The sequence below is a fragment of the Diabrotica virgifera genome, chromosome 5, assembly GCF_917563875.1.
Source record: "Diabrotica virgifera virgifera chromosome 5, PGI_DIABVI_V3a".
NCBI classification, from domain to species: Eukaryota; Metazoa; Arthropoda; class Insecta; order Coleoptera; family Chrysomelidae; genus Diabrotica; species Diabrotica virgifera.
In genome coordinates this window covers 194138386-194163448 of record NC_065447.1, presented here as the reverse complement: position 1 = coordinate 194163448, position 25063 = coordinate 194138386, and positions in this window count along the sequence as shown.

Below are 25063 nucleotides of genomic sequence, written 5' to 3'. Positions count from 1 at the left end.
TGTTCGGATAGACGATATTCGATTCCAGTAAAGATTGCTAATAATTCTGAAATCACAGTTGTTTATTCTAATATTTTTAATATCACCATGAGCTTATCCTGCTTGACTCTATCGAACGCTTTATGGTAATCAATGAAGCATGCATAAATATTGCAATTCTCGTCTTTACATAGTTGAAATAGTACTTGTGTGCCAAAAGAGAGCCCCTTTCGTACCCACTGCATTCTGAAGACGAAACTGTGTACGGTTGATTTTTTCTTCTCGCAGTCTCTATTCTTTTCATACCTAATGGTTCGCAAATTATTGCAAAATACAGATTTGGTTTGCTTTGGTAAAAAAAAATAAACGTGACTTCAGCTATGTTCTTGGTATTACTACGCTAAAATTAACGTCAATAAATATTTTTGGTAGGCGTTGAGTACCGCCAGTGTTAAATGGTTTTATGAGTTCACATATACAATTTCAGGTCCAGTAGCTTTGTCATCTTTTAGTTGTGACATTGCTTTTTTGCACTTCATCTAATTGGTAAGTTGTCATTACATATATGTAGGATAGAGGTTGTTCGCATCTATAATCATGAAATAGTTCTTGTATGTAGGTACTTGGTCCGTACTAAATGTCGATTAGTGAAAAAGAGATGAAAAAATAATAACTGGTACAGATTGAAAAAATTAGAATCTTGGGATGATTGAGTATAATGACATAAAGGATAAAATTGACAACTAACTTTATAAGGAAAATTTAGGCGGTGCACTAATTGGTGCCAAGTGGCGGCCGTAGCTTATAGTAGTCATAGTACCAGTGGCGGATTAACCATAAGGCAAAGTAGGCAGTTGCCTAGGGGCCTCGGCCCCAAAGGGGTCCTCGCAGGGCCCAAAATAAAAAAAATAATAATTAGAATTAACCTAAAACTGTAAATTATATTTTGTCGAAAAATTCTAATACCGCGCAACACCATAAAAGTGATGGTGGACGTATAAAACTAGATTTATGTAGTATGTACAAATATTTATATTATAAAACAGCATACTTCTGTTCACATAGAAAGCCTATATCGTCAGAATAAGTACCTAATGAATGCTGTTTGGTAGTAAAAACAGTACTGCCTGTGAGTCGGCACCGTTTTTTTGAAAAGTAGCAAGAGCAAGAGAAATAATCCGCCACTATCCTTGCCTTTCGCTCTAGTTTCCCACAGAATTTATCATTTGGTCTCTTTTTTCTTTTTAGTTTGGTTTTGTGCTTTGAAAAAGAATAACCGTTCTTCTGGTGTTGTAACCTTTTTAAACCTCTGTGGTATTGATGTAAACTACATTAGGGACGAATTATACGACAATGCAGCAAAGTTATCAGGCAAATACAATGGTCTCCAGGCTTATTTATCTAAGACTAACAAACTTCCAATTTATATTCTATGTACCGCACACTCGCTTAATTTAGCTAGAGTAAGTTCTGGAGATATTAATCGAAAAAGCTAACGAATATCATATCCCGCTATATATGGCATTTATTGACTTCGAAAAAGCATTTGATAGTGTGGAACACCGGACAGTAAAGAATTCCCTACAAAACAGCAGAATAGACTACAGATATACCGACTTAATTACAAATATATATGATAAGGCAACAACAACTATCAAGCTAATGAAACAAACGGAGCCTATTAAAATAAACCGAGGAGTAAGACAAGGAGATACCATCTCGCCCAAGCTATTCAACCAAGCGCTAGAAGATGTGTTCAAACAACTGCACTGGGATGGTTTGGGTATAAACATAAACGGGCAATATCTGAATCATTTTCGATATGCTGATGATATTGTATTAATAGCAGAAAGAAGTGAAGAATTACAAAGAATGATGGAAGAACTAGATAGAGAATCGACAAAGATAGGACTGAAGATGAATTACAGTAAAACAAAAACCATGACCAATCAACAAGAAGAACTAGTAATTACAGTGGCACAAACAAGAATAGAACAAGTAAAAGAATATATATTGTTGCGATCTTGATTATTGATATGAGATAATATTTTTATATGTCATTTAATTTAATCAATGCATGAATAATAATCTAATTAATTTACCAGATCACATATCAATGTGTTTTCAATCTCAGGGCTTTTTATAAAATTAAGTACTTACATACGTGGCTTCTAAGTATTTCTTAATGGTTCCTAATCGGGATAGGAAAGAAAAGAGTAAAATAATAACACATATGGGTTACAATTGTAATCAAAATATTGTTTATTTTATTTAAATGGCAATCACTGCTTAATATTTGCTATATCTTATTATTCTTAAACATAACATTTACCTGGGAATCTTATTTCCTTTTGATTTCCAAATTGAAAGTTTTTATTAACATTTAACTATTATGATTTATCAGCAACAATTCTATTTAAGTTTGATGACTTTTCTGATATTATTGATTATGTTTTTTCCATTTTAAATGTGGTATTTACTACGAAAAACCCATACATTCATGTCCAAACAAATGAGACTGACCTTTTTCTGGTGCACTGAGAATGTCTTCACACAAGACCCGTTTCCTGCTATCCTTGGCTGCAATCAAAACCTCGTCCTGGCTTCCAGTAATGTTCTCCTCCGAAACTAGCTCGTATAGCTCTCGTTTCCTGCTTCTGTCGTGATGCTGTGTTCTACCTTTTTCGAAACTGCAATCAGCTACCGGGAACTCTTGGCTCAAGGAGGTTCTTTTACTCTCAACTTGGCCTACCTCTCGTTCTACGATAGATACTCCACACTCACGGAACTACACCAGCTTTCTCCTTTCCGTACACTACCGTCTACGACTCGACTTCACTTCTCGACAGTTCAAAACATTCTGCTCTCTATTTGTCATTCATTCCCCTACTTTCTAAATATCCCTTCCAGATTCACAAATCAAAATTCCACCACCAACTCTCATTCGCAGTATTCCTCAAAACCAATTTTTAAACTTTCTAAATATGCTTAATGGATTTCAAAGAAAATAGTTAATTCCCATTCTAAAATTACTTTCTACTAATTACAAAATTTAATGATCTATTATCTACTTTCACTAAGTCTTCTTTAGCATCGGCTAATGATTGAACCTTCCGCGAACAACGATAATGACCTATTTTCGATTTCACTTTAGTTTTATTTTAAGCGCATTGTTCCGAGTATCGTTTAATCACTTCTTAAAATTAAATATAACAATTTGTTGTATACAGGTTGTTCTAAATTTATATGCCCGTGGTTGAGAAAATTGAAAATATTTTATATTAAATTGAATTCTGTTTATAATTATCTAATTTTAATTTTCATATCCAATAGAAATATAACAAATCCCCGCCTTGTATTCGATAAAATTTATCTGCATTTTTAAATAAATTTTCTCGAGGGCAAAACCAACTCCCTGTATATTTCCTTACTTTAATCTACGTCTTATACCCCTTCTTCTTGTATTACTCTAATTAGTCCCACCTGTAGAGTAATTGTTTCTTTATTTTCAGTGTCCTCATCCTGTGTTAGAGTGTCGGCTATTATGTTGTCTTTCCCTTTTTCCCATATCAATCTTCTGTCTTTTTCCTCAGATTTTTCACATACTTTTACCGTGTATTCTGCATCCTCGTTTTCATATGCCTCCTCTTCAAATGTCACTGTTTCGATCATATCTTTTTCGCTTTCATTTGTTAGCTTTATTTCTTCTTCTCCTGAGCTCATCTCTTCTTTTGAGGAATCCCAGTTTTCTTTTGCTTTTGATACTCTCAATTTTTCTTCTTCTGGGCTCAACTCTTCTTTTGAGGAGCCACAGGTTTCATTTTCTTTTGTCTTTTTCTGACTTTTTCTCCCTTTTCTTCTTTGTCCTTGCTTCGTTGCCAGATTCATTTCCACTGTTTGTTCTTTACCTGATTCGTCCGTATTTTGTTTCTCCTGTTCCTTGTCCTGTTCTTCTTCTGTTAGATTCATCGTATTATTTTTAAAATCTATCACTACATGTTTTTCTGCCAATTCGTCAACTCCTACTATCATGTCATGTGACATGTTTGGCATTATTACACATTGTAGTGCATACATCTTCTTACCCAGTCGTACCATTACTCGTATGCCTTCATTTATAGTTGCCAATGTCCGTTTGTTTGCGCCCACTAAATTTACCCTAGGTATTTTGTAAATTAAATTTGTTAAGTTAACTTCTTCTATTAGTTTTCTGTTGACCAATGTTATTTCAGATCCAGTGTCTATCATAATTTTAATTGGTTTCTCGTTGATAAATCCATCCACAAATTTTAAATTAACTCCATTTTTCTTTTCGTTGTTTCTTGCCAATTTAATAAACTCCTTGGGGTTACAAAAGATTCCTGTTTGATTTTTGGTTTTTAGTGAGCGCCGTCGTGAAAAAACGCCGGTTGCTCATCGTAGTTTATATTTTCGTCATAATGTCTCTCTCCGTCATATTCATCTGTCTGGGTATTATTCACTTCTCTTCTATTTTCTCTTGGTCTGTCGGATCTGTTTCGGTTTTCTCGATATCCCTGTTCATTTTGTCTACCATTATTTCTGTTTTCTTGATTTGCGAGTGTGGTGTTTCTATTCTGGTATTCTCGATTTCTGTCCTCATTCCATTGCCTATTTCTTTGTTCATAATTTCCTCTTCCGTTGTCTCTATTTTCGTTTTCCCTTCTGGGATTAAATTCTCGTCTTGTATAGTCCCTCCTATTTTGATTTCTATCTCTGTAATCCTGTGTTTCTCGGAGCCTGTAATCTTCTCGCGACCTTCTTGATTTTCTTTCTCTTAAACGTGATTCTCTTATTTGTAGGAATTGGCATAAACTATCTATGTCTTTGTAGTTTTGCAATGTGATATGGTCTTCCAGCGTTTCTTCGAAATGTCTTGCAATCAGTTCGACTAATTGTTCCGATGAGTAATTATATTGTAGATGTTTTGCGTTATAGTAAATTTGTAATGCATATGTCCTTTCTGACATACCCATCCTATCATTGTATTTCCCATTTTGCAATTCCTTGTTAATTTCCAATTGTTGGACTTTTCCCCAGAAATAATTCAAAAATTTTTGTTCAAATTGTTGCCAACTGTCAAATTCTTCTTCTTTGCAATCGAACCATAGGCTTGCTTCATATTTTAGATGGTTTCTGATAGTTTCTTTTGCTGTTTCGAAATTTCCGATGTGCTGTATTTTCTTTTTCAGGCTATTTATGAACGGCACTGGGTGTAATCTTCTTACATCCCCGCCAAACCTTATCTTCACGTCATCTGTGCTATGTATAACATTTTCTCTTCTTTCTCCTACATTTTGTTGAATATTGATTTCCGTAATCTTTCTTTCCATTTCTTCTCTGATTGCTTGAATAGCGTTTTGCAACTTGTTTTCCAAACTTTCCATTTCTTTTTTCTGGCAATTCGTTATTTCCTTTATTTTGCTTTTGATTTCTTTAATCTCTGTCTCTTGTTGTCTCATATCGTTCTTGATTATTGTCAAACATCCTTTTACTTCCTTTTCATACTTTCCTATGCGTTCCTCCATTTTCTTGTTGTTCTCTTCTATTGCTTGTTTCATTTTTTGTTGTGTTTCATCCATTTTTTGATCCATTTTTTGTTGTGTTTCATCTATTTTTTTATCCACTTTATCCATTTTCTTTGATGTTTCTTCCATGGCTTGTTTCGTTTCACGTTGATTTTCATCCAGTTTTTGTTCCATTCTTTGTGACTGGAGTTGCATCATTTGTAATATTTTATCTATTCCTGATAATTCTTGCTGTTCTGATGCCATGATTGTCGTGTCTAAAATGTCTTCTTGGTCTGAATTATTCTCTTGATTTGAATGTTCTTTTTGTTTTTTGTTGTCTTTGCTTTGGCTTCTTGTCACAGACATTTGTTTTCAAGAAGTATTATCCCCGCCAAATATGAAATTTTACTAGTATGTTACCAAGACGACTTTTTCTCACCCAAATATTATAAATTGTCAATAAATATATCAAATGTAAATATCGTAAAAATAAAATATTAAATCAGTTATGTAAAATTTGTACCTAAAGAGATCTAAAATTTTATGTTATCAAATGTAAGTATCTCACTTTTTACCACAGGCATATAAATTTTCAAATACCGGCTTTACTCTTTCTATCCTTCAAATTTGCCACTAGAAATACTTTACAATGCCCTCCACGTTGGACGACAGTTGTTGCGATCTTGATTATTGATATGAGATAATATTTTTATATGTCATTTAATTTAATCAATGCATGAATAATAATCTAATTAATTTACCAGATCACATATCAATGTGTTTTCAATCTCAGGGCTTTTTATAAAATTAAGTACTTACATACGTGGCTTCTAAGTATTTCTTAATGGTTCCTAATCGGGATAGGAAAGAAAAGAGTAAAATAATAACACATATGGGTTACAATTGTAATCAAAATATTGTTTATTTTATTTAAATGGCAATCACTGCTTAATATTTGCTATATCTTATTATTCTTAAACATAACATTTACCTGGGAATCTTATTTCCTTTTGATTTCCAAATTGAAAGTTTTTATTAACATTTAACTATTATGATTTATCAGCAACAATTCTATTTAAGTTTGATGACTTTTCTGATATTATTGATTATGTTTTTTCCATTTTAAATGTGGTATTTACTACGAAAAACCCATACATTCATGTCCAAACAAATGAGACTGACCTTTTTCTGGTGCACTGAGAATGTCTTCACACAAGACCCGTTTCCTGCTATCCTTGGCTGCAATCAAAACCTCGTCCTGGCTTCCAGTAATGTTCTCCTCCGAAACTAGCTCGTATAGCTCTCGTTTCCTGCTTCTGTCGTGATGCTGTGTTCTACCTTTTTCGAAACTGCAATCAGCTACCGGGAACTCTTGGCTCAAGGAGGTTCTTTTACTCTCAACTTGGCCTACCTCTCGTTCTACGATAGATACTCCACACTCACGGAACTACACCAGCTTTCTCCTTTCCGTACACTACCGTCTACGACTCGACTTCACTTCTCGACAGTTCAAAACATTCTGCTCTCTATTTGTCATTCATTCCCCTACTTTCTAAATATCCCTTCCAGATTCACAAATCAAAATTCCACCACCAACTCTCATTCGCAGTATTCCTCAAAACCAATTTTTAAACTTTCTAAATATGCTTAATGGATTTCAAAGAAAATAGTTAATTCCCATTCTAAAATTACTTTCTACTAATTACAAAATTTAATGATCTATTATCTACTTTCACTAAGTCTTCTTTAGCATCGGCTAATGATTGAACCTTCCGCGAACAACGATAATGACCTATTTTCGATTTCACTTTAGTTTTATTTTAAGCGCATTGTTCCGAGTATCGTTTAATCACTTCTTAAAATTAAATATAACAATTTGTTGTATACAGGTTGTTCTAAATTTATATGCCCGTGGTTGAGAAAATTGAAAATATTTTATATTAAATTGAATTCTGTTTATAATTATCTAATTTTAATTTTCATATCCAATAGAAATATAACAATATATATATATCTAGGACAAATCACTAGATTAAATAGAGAAAATCAGACCGAAGAAATAAAGAGAAGAATAAGGTTGGCCTGGGCATCATTCGGAAAACTGTCTTATATTCTAAAGAACAGAAAATACCCGCAATACCTAAAAACAAAAGTCTTCAATCAATGTATACTCCCTGTTTTAATATATGGCTCTCAGACATGGACGTTTACAAAAGAGAATATGGAAAAAATAGCAAAGACAGAAAGAGCCATGGAAAGACAAATGCTGAACATTAAATTGTCAGACAGGAAAAGAAACGAATGGATCCGTAACAAAACAAAAGTGAAAGACGTCTCTACTCAAGTAGCAAAGCTTAAATGGAAGTTCGCCGGACACACCCTACGGCAGAAGGATGAAAGATGGACTAAGATGGTAATACATTGGAGACCATGGAACCACAAACGAAAAAGGGGAAGACCACAGATGTGATGGTCAGATGACTTGAAGAAACACACTGGGTCAAAATGGATGCAAATTGCCCAAGATAGAGAGGCATGGAAGAAGGAAGAGGAGGCCTATATCCAAGGATGGATGTTTAGGGCTGATTAGATAGATAGAAGTTCTGCTGAAAGTTAAGATGGAGTAATATCGTATTTTGGGGTTTTTCAGTCCACGTACAACTTTTTTTCAGCCTCTTCCCACCGTTGGGAAGTTATGATCAAATGCTTAAATGAAACTCCACTAAGCGATCCCATCCGTCAGGATCTAGTCCTTAAGAACAAGCAGCACTAGACGAAGTCTAGTGAAGTTCAAGGAATGATGCAACTAGAGTTTTGTCTAAAGGTTACAGCGCATTCAAATCTTTGTCTGCGTTTCATACGCTTGCTGAGGACACTAATCAGAAAGCTGAAACAGTTCATTAGACTATGTGTTTGTTGAAAGAAATATCAAAAAAAGAAACATTCATAAGGCATCAATGCTGTCAGTAAATCATTAAAGAGAGGAGAGATTGAACTTCAAACCGCTGCAGTTCAGCTTTTAAATTCGGATTTTGAGTTCTTAAAATCCCAAAGAGATAATTTTGCTTACTAAAAGCAGAAGGCCTACGATCTACAAGTACTCTGAATATTCCGACGAGAGTAAACGAAAGCAAGCAAGAATACTACATTTTTATGATGCTAATTTCAATGAAGGTTTTCTAGAGGGTGGAAAAAATTAAAAGATAAAACGTATCTACCAATTTTGAATAAGCTATCTAATGGTAGGGGAGCCCAAGCGGGGATTTTTGCAGTTACTCGAGCGCGTCAGATTATCATATGGGGAGAAACGTGGTACCCTGCAGATGTACCTCTGCCATATATTGGCTCTTAACACAGGGGAGTTCGTTTAGGGGGGCCCGAAAAATAAAATCTATCCTTAAAAATACTCGAAATTGTCAGATTAAGATAAGGTAAGTTAAGTACATGCAAAACAGTGTATATTTAAAAAATCTGACGATTTGAGCGGGGCGTAAGGGAATTGGTGAGTCACAAAGTTTCATAAGAAAAAGGCGAATATTTCGCGAAATGAAAGTCAGATCGAAAAACTAAAAACTACACGTTCAATATTTTTCAAAAATCTATCGATAGATACCAAACACGACCCCTCGCAGAGAGGGGTGGGGGGTAAATTTTAAATTTTAAATACAAATCCCGCGATATTTAGTAAAATAAACATCAGATCGAAAAACTGCAAAATACACTTATTTAATATTTTTGAAAAATATATCGAATCGTACCAAACGCGACCCCCCACGGAGGTGGGGTGGGGGGTTACTTTAAAATCTTAAATGGGAGCCCCATTTTTTATTGCAGATTTGAATTCTCTGCATAAAAATAAGCAACTTTTATTCGAAACATTTTTTAGAATTATGGATAGATGGCGCTATGTTCGGAAAAAACGATTAATGGAAATGGAAAATTAAATTAAAAAATGGCAAGCGCCCTCGAAAATGGAAAATTTTACTTAAGTTTTTTTGGTTTTAGGACCTAATAATCACAACCCAATAGGTCCCCAAAGCGCTCGAGTGACTGCACATTTAGCATACTTTGCTCCCCTACCATAATTACTAAGCTGGGCCGTCGGTTGACAGCGTATGAGTCAGTGAACTCAGTATTTGACCTTTTTGTGTGTTTTCAAAACTGAGTGATGTTAAATAAAGGGTTATGCTTCAAAACTATATGAAAAGTATCCTGACGATATTTAACCTGAAATTGAAGATGAGCTAGTGCAAATCAAATATTTTATAGTCCAACTTTAAGACTTGCAGGGAAAACAATTTATTCATACTTTACATACAGTCATTGTGGGTTATTTATGAGAACAAACTCGAATCGATGTCTGCAAATGTGTCAGTACCTTTTAAGATTTAAGTAGGCAAATGGTCATTTTTAAAAATGAAAATTATTAAAAACTGTCACCGTTCGACAATGGCCCAAAATAGACTAGCATTTCTTTCAATTATGGCTATAGAGATTTAATAATGATTTGCTCGAAAATTTGGAATTTTAAGATATTTTAAGGATATGGAGGGTTTATCCGAGGTTTTGAAGGGAGAACGAGGAGGTTTCTTAAGGAGTCTCATAGCTTGGGTTGCCTAGGGGCCTCAAAATTCTTAATCCGGGACTGCATAGTGTAGACACAATTAATTTTGTCAATAATTTTTAGTTTAATTGAGGCTCCACCGTGATTCGGATTTTCGGAGAGCACGTAAAGCCGTGGGTCCCGGATACGTAAATGGCATGAGGAAGGCTATATACGAATGAAAGATGTAGAGCAAAAAAGGGCTTCAGAATAAACCAGAGAGCGAAAAAGAATTTAAGATTGTTATAGTACAATTGGATATGGTAATTGAGTCAATACTCGCAATCTTTAGTTTGTATTTTTATTAGTTGTTACATAATCGTGGGGCAACCGGTTTCGAGTCTTACAATATATGACTCATCATCAGGCCCAGTACAAAAAAGTCTTCTCAATACAAACTACAAGCTAAAAAAACACAAAACGAGAGACATGTACACATATATATAAAACATAAAAACAACTTTGTCTTGGTTTTAATCACACACCATGAAGCCAAGCAACTGTGTAGTATTGAACTCAACCTTCCATAGTATGTAAAGATGAGACTTATTGTCATTGGGAGCGACCAATCTGATGATGATTGGTCATCAGATTGGTCGCTCCCAATGACAATAAGTCTCATCTTTACATACTATGGAAGGTTGAGTTCAATACTACACAGTTGCTTGGCTTCATGGTGTGTGATTAAAACCAAGACAAAGTTGTTTTTATGTTTTATATATATGTGTACATGTCTCTCGTTTTGTGTTTTTTTAGCTTGTAGTTTGTATTGAGAAGACTTTTTTGTACTGGGCCTGATGATGACTCATATATTGTAAGACTCGAAACCGGTTGCCCCACGATTATGTAACAACTAATATAAATACAAACTAAAGATTGCGAGTATTGACTCAATTACCATATCCAATTGTATAATGGACTCGCATTGGCAACCCTTTCATCATTGTTATAGTAGATTTAACAAGGAGGAATCGCTGAGTGTCATATTTAAGGAAAGGTTACAATGGGAAGGCAACAGAGAAAATGAGGGAGAAGTTTACACATGATTGTGAAGGGAATTAATATTTGTATAACCTAAACTCATCATCTTCATCTTTCTGTGGCTCAAGTTCCACTTGATCCCGCCCAGTTCCACTTCAGTTATGCTGGCTGCACTTTATGACATCTGTGACGCAAATCCTTCTTATTTCATCGTCTCTAACCCAGTCACTGAGAGTCAGTCCACATAACGACCGTTCCATTCTGCTTTGAGCCACTCTGAGTTTGATTGCTATGGCCTGGGTTAACGAAAGGGTTTCGGCGCCGTAAGCCATGGACGGATCGACAGATTGGTCGAACGTTTTCTTTTTCAAATAATTTGGCACGTTGCTCTTGAAGATGTCTGACAGAGCTCCATATGCGGCCTATGTCAAAGTGATTTTTCTTTTTAGTTGAGCAATTTGAATTGTCTCCAGATATCTGGATTTCATGACCTAAGTATTTATATTTATGAACTAATGCTATTTCGTTGCAGTCGACTTTTGGATTTGTCATCTCTTGTGTCTTTCAAAATTTCTGTTGAAATCTTACAAGGGTTATATAACATAGTAAGCACAGTTCTAATCTCTTTTAAGTTATCTGTTATCAGAACATGCCGTCCACGAATCATAGGTGTGAGAGCATTTTGCCGTCGACATTGATTTTTTTGGCGTTCACTCCAGTTAATGCATATTCCAGAACTCCCGTAAAGAGTTTAAGTTATAACGTATCTCCTTGAGTGTTGTTAACAGTCTCTTTACGCTATTAATTTGTAGCGTGTCGAATGCTTTGTGAGAGTCCACGAAAGCTAGAACCAATGGTCAATGGTCGGTTGTATTCGATGGATTTTTATTGTAATCTATGGCCTCCTACATTTACAAGCCGTGAAGTAAAAAAGGCAACGTCGCAACACGTGATCTAGGTAGTCCTACGAAGGAGAATTGATGGTCCGTTTCATAAGTAAATATTTTAAATAAAATGCATGAATCTCTTTTTAAAACTGCACAAATAAGAGAAATTTTAATTAAATTGAAATTTAAAAAGGAAAGTATAAAAGAAATAAGTTAAACTTGTTAGTATTAATATTTATTTTTCATGCAAATGTTAGAAATGTATAGAAATAGTCAGTATTTTTAATTTTTAGACTCTAGTGTTTTAATAATTAATAATGTGTAGTACCTAGCAGACTAAGAGAAAATACGGGTATGAACTCAGTATACAATATACAAGCCATAAAAATGCATACAGGGAGTCGTAAATCAAGCATTATCAATTACAATATTCTTTAAAGTATAAAAAAAACACTTTTCATTAGATACTTTTCTAGCCCAGTGCACAACTTATATTATGTGTTATTAATTTTATTATTATTACAGTAACAAACGGAGGACTTACATTCTAACTTAATTTAACGCTGTAATCACTATTGTCACTGAAAATTGTACAATTTTATGGACAAAGCTAACAAAAAGTGAAATAATATAAAAATATAAACCAACAGAACAAAACAATCTTAAATTAGTAAAATTAAAATGAGTAGCCATGATCAGGTCTTTCAGGAAAAATGTTTAGATGCTCGTGTATCCAACAAGCAGTTTCTAAAATATATATAGACGAAATCCATAAAATTCCGTGATTTTTTAAGTAGGTCTTGCAATAATTTGTTTTTTGATGTCAAATAGATAAGGAATTGCTCTTTTTTGTAATTTAAAAGTAGTATCAAATTGGGCAGCTCTACTAGAACCCCAAAAATGATGCCCATATCGAAGATGATACTTGACACAATGATAAATATGCCATTTTTGCAGATGATAAATTTATTTCCTTTAAAACAGATCTTATTGCAAAGCATGTTTCTTACTTAACGAAGGCTAGTTACTGAGGTTAATTTCTTTCTAGGGAATCAGTAGTATGCAATGACCATTTACGATAATATTGTCGATAAGAATAGCTAGTAAATTTTACAAAGTTAACGATACTGATTTGAAACATTATATTGAGAGATAGCAATCAGTCTGAATGCCACTTAAGTTGGATTTGACTAAAACTGACTATTATTTTGTTAATGTTGATAATTTTCTTTTTTTGGGTACAGTTTCAACAGTTCCTTTTATTTTTTCATTTTTACGTTTACTTATCTGCTTTTTTTGTATGTTCACTATTATTTTGATTTTTAGGAAAATTATTTAAAATTATATTGCTTGATAAATATATTTTGCGCTTTGTTCACAAATACATTTTTTTGTAAAGTTTACATAATACTGATCACTTTCAAGAATTGCCATAGCAATGTCTTATGATCTATCTTGTGCTTACAGGCCCTTCCAACTTCAGAATGCTGGTGTAATTACTTTGGCATCGAGGTAATATCTCGGCATCTAGTAAATAAAAAAAATAAAACATTTAAGCTTTCCTGGCATTTCGACTATTACGATATTAACCGCAGAATAAACCAACAGTTGTCGCAAAACTGTGATTTCATTGCCTCAAGGATTAATATAAAAAATAATTTATTAAACATTGCGTTAATAAATACCAAAGATTCTTTGTAAATACTGAGAATAAAATTCGACACACAACGTAACAATGTTTATGTTTTGTTTTTACTTAGGTACTTTGAGTTAATTTCAACCTGTAGTACAATATCAATAATATTAGTCCAATAAGATAACTCAAATAACTTCCTAGACACATAAAAAAACTTAATATTAAGTACAAAAATATAATTTACACATAGCTGCCACACATTTACAATGCACTGTAATCAGCTGGCCACATTCGAATAGGACTACCATTTGACGTTGCAAAATTTCTACTTCATGGCTTGTAAATGTAGGAGGCTCTGTGTAATCCCATTTATGTAGTGGAGGTGGACATTAGTGCAAAAGTTTTTCCTAAAACGTGACTGTTCCCTAGGTTGATAAAAATCTAATTTTGTTTCCAGTCTATTTGTTATTATAACCCGAGATAAAAATGACGTAAACTAGAAGTTAGGAATGCTATTACGGAAGCCGATACATTATGTTGATATAGGCAAATATAATAATTATGGAATCCTCTATCTTGAGCGAAAAAATGTGAAATTTGAAAAAAATTGTTAAAATATCCTCAAAAGCTGATATAATTTTGATCCTTTGACTTTCATAATATATTAACCAAACCTTAATTGAAAACTGAAAATGTGATGAAGAGATAAATAAATAATTTGAAAATCTTTCTAAGTTAAATATTAAGAAACATTAACCATACAATTAACTGCAACTGCAATAGAAAAGTAGATGATAATTTTTTTTTCAATAAAAAACGTATTCTCACTTTTGGGCGATAACTCTTTATATTTTCTTCAAGTATCGAACCCGACACAGTAAAATTAACACCCAAGGGGAAATTAATTTTCTTCTTCTTCTTAAGGTGCCTATCCATTCCGGATGTTGGCGATCAGCATGGCTATCCTAACTTTTCTTGCTGCTATTCTGAATAGTCCGATTATCGATGTATTAAACCACTTTCTCAGGTTTTGAAGCCAAGATATTCTTCTTCTCCCTGGTCCTCTCTTTCCAAATACCTTGCCTTGAAGAATGAGTTGCAACAAGCCATATCTCTGTTCATTCCTCATAACATTGCCAAGATATTCCAAATACCTTGCCTTGAAGAATGAGTTGCAACAAGCCATATCTCTGTTCATTCCTCATAACATGGCCAAGATATTCTAGTTTGCGCTCTTTTGTTGCGTTAATCATCTCGCATTACTTGCCTATTCTACGTAGAACCTCAACATTAGTCACACGATCCCCCACGAAATTCTCAAAATGCGCCTGCAACACCACATCTCGAATGCCTTGAGTTTTCTTAAAGAAGCCTCGGAAAGTGTCCAGGCCTCCACTCCGTATAATAACGTAGAAAATACATAGCATCTGATGATAGAGATTTTGGTAGCAAGAGGTAAATCGTGGCTTCTGAAAAGAGACTTCATCATTATGAACGCTGATCGCGCTTTTCCGATGCGTTGTTTTATTTCACTTGAGTGGTCCCACTGGCTGTTTATGTTGGTACCAAGGTATGTGTAGCGGGAAATTAATAGATTGGATATATTATTACTAGTTGAGTTTTATGTTTTTTCACCATTAATCCAAAGCATACTTATTGTGCCCTTATTTGCCTCTCATATTAAAAATATACCTACCTGCAGATTTCAGCTGCCTAATTTTTTTTGCAAAATCGAACGTAATAGACCTGTTTCGGTTAACAACAAAATTTGAAATATTAAAGCAGACTCAAAAAGTTATTACGTCCATGACGTTTTATTTTTTCCAAAAGAATAACTAATTGACATGTTTGTTTCCGAAAATTCCAAAGAAATTCAGACGTCAACGGCAGTTTGTTTTATTTGTGTGGCATTTCGCCGACAGTTTTTGAAATATTCATCATGGGACTTTATGCCCAACACGCCCATAGAAAAGAAAAAGATCCTTTTTCAAAAATGCCGACCCGTGATTAATGATTTCACCATCTAAATATTACCAAACAGTGGTGGTCACAACGCTTCACCATGAAGAAACGATTTATTTTTTTTTGAAATTTTGATCTTTGTTTACACTAAAAAAGGCCGACGTTGATGAAGCCAAATTAGAAATGCAGTGGTGGGCTGGTCCACATTAAGTTAAAATAAATTCAGTTTCAGTTTACTGTTTTCGTCCGTTGTGTTTTTTCAGCTGGCGGGAAGCTTAACGTCTTTTTAATATCTTCTCGTGCCATTTAACTTATACCCCAGGAAAAGAAGCATTTAAAAATCGAAAAATTGCTGACCACTATTTTTCGATCGAAATATCTGGGGGAAGTCAATTTATATAAATTTTGCAATATATTGTTTTTGTTTTTGCTTTACTTTAAGACTCTTATATACTGATATTGACGATTTATCTAATTCTAGTAAATTGTATTTGTTATTTGTTACTGATATTTTTTGACTGTATGTAAGCTTTGTCCATAAAATTGTAAAATTTTCAGTGACAATAAAGTGCATATTTCTATTCTATTGCATAACTGGCGCAGTCAGTCGGATTCCTGAAGGTTGCTAGCAGATTCTTGAGGGCTATTTAGAAGAAATTTAATCATTGCTGAATCTACTTATTTCACTTCTATTGCCTTTCAGAGATGACCTACTTACTAAAATTTTCTTCAGATTTTGTATGTGCTGCGTAAAATTTGAATCTGATGTTGTTGCTAAATAAATTAGGTTTTTCTTTGTTATATCATTTGGTGATTATACCAGTTATAATAAAAATATCAAGTAATATACAAAATTATCTATAGTGAGGAGATAAAGTTTTACCGCCTTTATCTCTTTCATTTCGTACATTTTAAAGATAAAACAAAGTTGTTCGAACACAACAATTTCTAAACTTTTTCTAATAGCTCACATCATCAAGTTTTAAATAGCACCGTCGGTCATGAGGGATACTTCCTCTGAAAGATTATTAAACATTGCCAAAAAATTATATTACACTAATATTTTTTTAGTAAAATTTGATAAAAAAATTTTGGCTTGGTAGAAGGTATATTAGTTTAAAAAGCCCCCATAGGGCTACAAACATAGAAACAAAACGTTTTCGCTTTAGTATTAAATAGTAAAAATTAACCTGTTTTTTGTTTGTAAAAATTATGGACAGAAAAATCACAATTATAGAAGAAATACAGTATTCTAAAAAGATTATACGGAATTCTAAAACAAATACAGTATTTTGGTACGGACATGTATAGAGAATGACAGACCATCGCGTACCGAAGTTAATATTGGGTTGGCGACCATCTTAGCGAAAAAAAGGGGGAAGACACAAAACAACATGGCTAGATGGAGTTAAACAGAGACCCCATACTTATAGCCTTTGTGCAAAAAAACGGAAGGAAATAGCTAATATCATTTCATGCTAAGCCCCCGTAGCAGTTCACTTAAAATAACGTCAACTATTTTTTAAATAGCAATATAGAAACGAAAAATATAAAATTAGGATGGCTGGCCCTGATGGTGTGCCTTCTGGGGCGATAAAGATCATCATAAAGAAAAATGGTGAGATAGTCCAAAGAATATTTAATGAACTCCTCCAGACGCAAATGTTTATGCCTTAAATTTTATGAAAATCTTAATTAAAATGGCTTAGAACATGAATTACAGAGAATAGAAGTATATCTGACAAACAGTACGGACTCAGTAAATCTAGATCTAGGACAAGGAAGAAATGGACCGCTCTCGTGATGTTTGATGTGAGAAACGCATTCGCCAAGTGAGATCACATTATCACTTCATTGGAAAAAGCAAATATGTCAGATTATTTTGATCAATATAATTAAGGACTTTTTTGATGTCTCAATGAGAGGTATGTCCAAATGGCAAAACCAAAGAAGCTGACAACATCAGCAGGTGTTTGAAACGTTTTATATATTGAAATACTATAAATCGACTATGAAGCAGAGACTAAACTTATTGCATACACAGTTGATCTATCTATACAATCAATCTTAGTCAACAGAAGCTGCAGAAAAGTCAACAGATGGATGCTAAAGCAAGATCGAGAGTTAGCAACAGAAAAAAAATCTAATCTTGAAAGGCCCTAGAGCCCTTAATTATCTGACTTTTGTAATAGGTGGTACAGGGATAGAGTCTATGTACACTTCTTCTTCTTAAGGTGCCGAGACTGCTTGTCGATCGTTGACTCTCATGTTGCCCAGCATATTAACAATCATTCTCTTATTTACAGCTGCACGAAATAGTTCAGTGCTAGTTTTCCCAAATCATTGGCGTAGGTTTTTAAGCCAAGAAGTTGTACGGCGGTCCACGCTTCATTTTCCCATTATTTTACCTTGCATGACAAGGTGAAGTATGTCATATTTTTCTGGGTGACGCATTATATGACCAATTTACACCTTTTAACCGTGTTCACTACTTCACAACTTTTGTTCAAACGTTGCAAAACCCTTTCGTTTGTGACTCTTTCTAGCCAACTGATCTTTAGAATACGGCGGTAGATCCACATCTCAAATACTTCTAGGTTTTTTAAAAGCGATTTTGTCAGGGTCCATGCTTCAACCCCGTAAAGTTGTACTGGGAATATATAACATCGAACCATTCTTATGTGAAGTTCCAAATTGAGATCTTGACTGCATAGGATTTTCTTAAATTTCATAAAACTTGTTCTTGCTTTAGCAATTCTACTTTTTATTTCTGTATTATTGTTCCAGCTTTCATTATTATGAGTACCCAGATATACAAGATGACTTACGCGTTAAATTGAGTCATTATCAATTGTTACGTTATAGTTATTATTATTTACAGCTGCCTGTTTACTAATAACCATAAACTTTGTTTTTCTTGCGTTGAGTTTAAGTCCATATGTGGCGCAGATCGCCACCATTCGGTTTAATAACGCTTGAAGATGTTCAATTGATCCTGTCACTAACCAGGTGTCATCTGCGTATCTGATATTGTTCATGTACTCTATTTGAGTTATAAACCCATACACTACACCCACATGGAAGTGAGCATTCTAGTTTTGTGGGCCATTGGGCCGACTATAATAGTATTTCTTTAAATGTATCAAATAAATCCTAATCCGGAACTGTACCTATTTCTTAAAGATTTAAAATGAAATATATAAAGATGATATCTGAATTAGATTTATGTAGAACTTCCGGGAATTTTTCGCAAACCACCAACACAGTCACTGTTTGAAGTTTTGAAGTAGGTAAAATATGCGGATTGGGTTAGATAATTGCTGATTCTTAAAACATCTATATTAATATAAAAATGTTATGACAGGTTGGTAACGATACCGCATTCTTTTGTACCAAAAGAATCTCTGATTTGAATTTATGATTTATTATTTCGCAGGTAGAATATCTTAGAAATCAGGAAGTAATTAACACCTCGTATGTTAGTGGTAATATATTACTAATAAGATATATATAAAATTTAAATTAAAAAAAAATAAAAAACAAAAAATGAATCAACAGCAGCAACTCTTTTGGATATATTAAAACTATACAATTATAATATTATAATGTGTATTATTGCAGTCGTCAGAGACAAAAATGTCACTTAACCTCTAAAAATTATACGAGTAAGCTGAATTTTGCTAAGAATGTCAATTTTGGAACCAAAGATCATAAAGAGTGTAGCTTTCTTATACAATTTTTGAATATAATAAGTTGTAAATATAATATAAAATAAATATAATAAATATAATAACTATAAATGAAGTCACCTTAAGAGAAATAAATCACCTGGTTGCGATGACATCACAACAGAACTTTTACAGAACATGGGTGAACATGGTCTCCAATTAATGTGGAGACTGTGCAATCATGTATGGAGAATCGGCAAATGGCCCAGTGATTGGTGTACCGCACTATTTACTCCCATTCATAAGAAAGGTGTAAGGTGTAACCACAAAATGTAACTACCGAACCATTTCACTAATTTCACACCCAAGTAAAATTCTGTTAAGAATCATCAAGTGTCGCATGCAAACATACATGGATGGACAAATACCACAAGAACAGGCAGGCTTCGTGAAGGGTAAAGGCACAAGGGAGCAAATTCTTAATATGCGACAACTCATTGAGAAAGCACGAGAATTCAAAATTCCGATGATCATCTGCTTTCTGGATTATCAGAAGGCATTTGACTGTGTAAACTGGACACTTTTGTGGAAAGTTCTACATGAGATGGGGGTTCCTGATCATCTGTCAGCTCTGGTGAAAAGCCTATATGAGAACAGTGAAATCAGAATAAGAATTGAAAACCATAAGTCCGATCCTTTTAAAATAGGTAGAGGAGTCCGACAAGGATGATGCGGTATTTCTATCGCAGGAAAGAAGATCTCAAATCTCAGATATGCAGACGATACAACATTAATAACTGCATCCGAAGAAGAAATGTCCAGCCTGCTGCAGCTAGTGGAAGAAGAAAGCAATAGATGTGGTCTCAAGATCAATAAACAAAAAACAAAAATTATGATAGTAGATTATTCAAATTCACTTCAGACAACAGGAGCCATTGACCAGTTTGAAGTGGTTAACGAGTTCAATTATCTAGGATCCTACATCAGTAATACAGGATCTTGTGAAATAGAAATACGTAGGAGAATAGGCATGGCCAAAAACACTATGAGTCGATTATTGAAAATCTGGAAAGATCGCTCCTTGTCGAAGAACACCAAAATAAGATTAGTACGTGCATTAATTTTTCCCATATTTAATTACGGATGGACAATGAAATCGGACAGAAAAAGGATTGACGCCTTTGAAATGTGGTGCTGGAGAAGAATGCTTCGGATCTCATGGACGGAACACAGAACAAATCACTCAATCCTCCAAGAGCTTAATATTCATACTCAACTTTCCTCTATTTGCCTCTCCACCGTCTTAAAATTTTTCGGCCGTATTGCAAGAAGAAGTGATGATAATCTTGAGAGACTTATATTTTCGGGAAACGTTGAAGGGCGCAGAAGTAGAGGTCGCTCACCTACTCGATGCACGGATCAAGTACAGAAAGCCAGTGGAAAAACATTCTCTGAATCCATGAGGGAAGCTCAGGACAGAAGCCGATGGAAAGAGATAGTTGCTCGTATTATAGGGAATCACGACACTCAGCAATGAGGAAACGACTGAGGAGGAGGATAAATGAAGTCAGTTTGGTGGCGTTCAAGTATTACGTAACGCAGCTTGGGGGATGGGGAGTCTCTTGTAAAACGGGGGAGGGGTGTTACGCAACATTCTTTTTTAACTTAAATAAAAAAATCTACAGAATTTCTTTTATGTTTTACATAGCCCCTGAATTGTATTATGTTGCACCCTCACGCTCCGCTCATGTTCCGACAACATGACAATAGTATTCAAGTGAAAAAATCTTAAAATTTGTAACCAGATGAAGCACAGTAACATGTGTTTGCAATAATTAGCTGGATCTTTCTCCACAACAAAAGAGGGAAAGATACTGATGGGATGAAGAGGTTGCAGAGAGAAGTACATGTTCATAAATCATGTATGTTTTCTGAAGTCATAACATGCAGTATCGTTTTCTGCAGTAGGTATTCATTAATGTATTAAATACGCAAAGTTTCAAATTATTTAAAAATGTCTTTAAATAAAAAGCATTGAATACAAAACCCACTATATTGATACTTAGTTTAGAAAATTGATAAATATTTTAAAAAATAATACCCTTATTTAAAGTGTGATACCTGAATTATTAATTTCAAAGTTTTATGTGATTAATATCTTGACGAAAATTATATATAATTTCAAAATTTAACCTTACATTATTCATAATAGACCCTACATAATACACATTTTTGAGATGAGGTTGTTAAGCAGCTTCCAAAAACAAAAATATACAGGGTGTTTAATTAAAATTAAAGATAATAGACTATGCTAGACTTGAGTGAATCACCCTGTATATTCAAATTGATGTTTAAATAGTCCATAGTTAAATTCAAAAGTTGACGTATCCTAGCGTTTTTATAATTTTCTAAAATAATGACACATGACACAAGCAATTTTATTCCATAACTGTACCGTAGAGGTAAAGGGTAGTAACTCAATTTTTTTCTAATTTGGACTTAATACTTTTGCTAAGCTTAACATGTTCCAATTTTATTTGTGGCAAAATATGGTATGCGAAGTATTACTGGTGGCCTATATATTCTTATAAGAAAAGTAGTATATCCTTTGGAGAACGAGGTAAAGTGTGGTAACTCCATCAGCTGTCGGATTTATTTATCGGGCGCGCTATTTCGCGCGTGGTAAACAGCAGTATCTCCATACAAATGTTAGTCACTTTGATTGACAGAGACTTTTACTTGATAGATAGTTGACAGTAACAAAAAATAAAAGCAACTGCGACCAATCTTCGAGAACAGTTACCGCTACATTATGCATTATGAAAAACCGAAAGATATAACATGAAAAAAAGGATCACTTACTAATCCTTTTACAGTGGATCCCCAGTCAGTTTCAAGAGTTTAATAGAAATTTAGTTTTTACCAAAAAATGTTGATGATAGCGATTGTGAATAAATGTTTTTTATCATTTTTGTGTTTTTATTTGCGCTTATAGGCACTTACTCTTTTGTACACTTTTTTATCTGCAAAATTTTATCCATATGCTGAGGCAAAAGACCTTAAGTCACAGTATTGTCAAATATATAAACAAATTTTTTATCACAGTAGGACAATTAATATTGTTTAACTAATACATATATAACGTTACAATGATATACAACGAAATGACAGCGTGTCCGCGAATGTGATAATTTCATATGTCTTCAGATTAAGAATGATTGCAATAATTTTCTGGAATTCATCTTATTTTCCCATTATTTCAAAACTTCACTAGATGAATATACTACCCTTTACCTCTACAGTACAATAAGTGGTTTCCATACATTATAATTTTAAATGATCCATGAAATGGATCATATGTATTATTCATAAAGTCCATGAAATCAGATTTTTAAGCAGCTTTTAAAAATATAAAAATATACAGGGTGTTCCACTAAAAATAAAGCTTATGGACTACGGTAGGCTTGGATGAATCATTGGCTGTACATTTAAATTTATGTTTAAAAATCACACATTTTTATATATGAAAATCTACGGGTCTCAGCATTTTTTAAAATTGTTTAAAACAAGGACAGAAATACTTTTATTCCATAAGTGCCTTCTTATATATACAGGGTCTTTCAGATAAAGGTAACACGATCTCTAGGATAGGTGAAAAATTGAAAAATAAGTGGGGTTTGCTTACTAAATAATTTTTGTAACGGCATGCGTTTTCACGATACAGGGCGTTGAAGAACAAAAAGTTTTACAGATTTGTTTCACTATTTTTTCGAAACTACTGGCAACATCGTATATTATTCGTTATACAAAAATTTTTAATAAGCAAAATAAAATGTTGAAATCATAAATATGTTGTTTTATTTTAAGCTTTTATTAAAAAAGATAAAATAGAAGAATGCATGCGAAGAACAATAAAGGATAAAGCCAAAAATGTATGTAAGGATGGGACCAAGTAGGGAAAATGTAAATTTAAATGTAAAATTAGTAATAAAAGATTTTTATTGTAAGTTTTGGACAAATTTCATGTCATGGGACATGAAATTACGATTGGCAGGGATATCCAGACACATGAACTGAATAGAAGAATCGTTCTTGGGTGGGCAGCATTTGGAAAACTGAGAGAAACTTTTAAAAGTGAGTTGCCCACATGCCTAAAGAGAAAGATATTTGATCAGTGCGTCCTCCCAGTCTTGACGTACGGATCAGAAACACTTAACTAAAGCCTCGGCTACCAAACTAAGAGTAACGCAGAGAAGGATGGAGAGGTCAATGTTAGGAATAACTCTGCAAGACAAAATCAAAAACAAAGAAATTAGGAGAAGAAGAAAGGTGACTGACGTCATCAAAAGGGTAGCCAGGTTGAAGTGGAGATGGGCAGGACACATAGCCAGAATGACAGATGGGCGATGGACAAAAAGGTTAAGAGAAGACAAGAGAAGCGTCGGTCGACCGCCTACAAGATGGACTGACGACGTAAGAAAGCTAAATAAAAACTGGATGAGAGCGGCGCAGGATAGACGTGGTTGGAAATGAGGGGAGGAGGCCTACGTTCAGCAGTGGACATTTGAGGCTGGATGATGATTGTAAATTTTTATTATTACCTCAAATGCGATTAAAATAATAACAAAATTCTTTTACCGATTTTCCGGTACTTTTCGCAACTTAGTTTTCCATTTATGTTCAAATGATCACTTGGGTGTTAACACGTAACGTTTAGGTAGGGAGAGGGGTACAGAAAAACGTTACGGTGCATTACATGCGGGGAAGGGGGGTCAAAAATCTTCAAAAACTGCGTTACGTAATAGGTACTTGAGCGCTCCGTTTCTATAACGCTGTTAAATAAATAAATGTTACGTGATTTTTGCCTTTTTGTATGAGTCTCATGAGATCAATACACTTTATCGCTTCAATTGAGAAGTTACTATATGGAATTTTCATTCTTGGAGCTTAATCTTTAAAACCTAGAACATAAAAGTTCAATTTTAAGTTTTGGCAACAGATATTAGAATTGAAACTTTCACATTACAAACCATCTAAAACAGCGGTTCTTAATCTGTGGTACATGTACCACTGGTGGTACATATCATTATTTGGGGTGGTACACAAAACGCAAAAAAAGCTTAAATCAGCACCACTATTATAGTTAATTAGATGATCTAGCTAGATAGGCATTTTAGTTAGGTGGTACCAAAAATAAAAAGTATTTTGTGATACATGACTCTAAAAAATTGAAAACCACTGAGCTAAAACATTTAAAACTGCTATGTTTGATTGCCCAAGTACGCTTTTCGAAACAACACATCTTTAGCTACAAATTCAACTGTGGAGTGAGATCGTTTGTGTGAAATTCGTTTAATAGACTAGGAGCCGAGATAGATGTAATTTGCTAATCATTTTAGGCACCATAAGACCCTATAACTTAAATAGTAGAACCTAAAAGAAAACGTTTGAACACTGTATTATGGACGGGATAAATAAATTGAAAGGTACCCTCCATCACTCCCAGAATTCATTTTTTTTCATTTTTTTAAGCTCTATGTGATTAAAAAATAAGACTCAGCGTAATTTTAACCCACCACCCCTTCCCCCTTCCCCCACCATCAAAAACTTCATTTTTCGTTTTAATTTTTTTTGGGATCCAATCAATTTTAAAATTTCAAAAAATTCATAGGCGTGGTTGACGCTTTTACAAAACATATCTATTTTTTGTAGATCCTTAGGTTGAGTGTACATATCCTCAAAAAATTAAAAAAAAAATTTTGTTTTGGAAAAAAGGGTGTAACTTTTTTTTGGAGGGGGCTGGAGGTCTAATTTTTCTA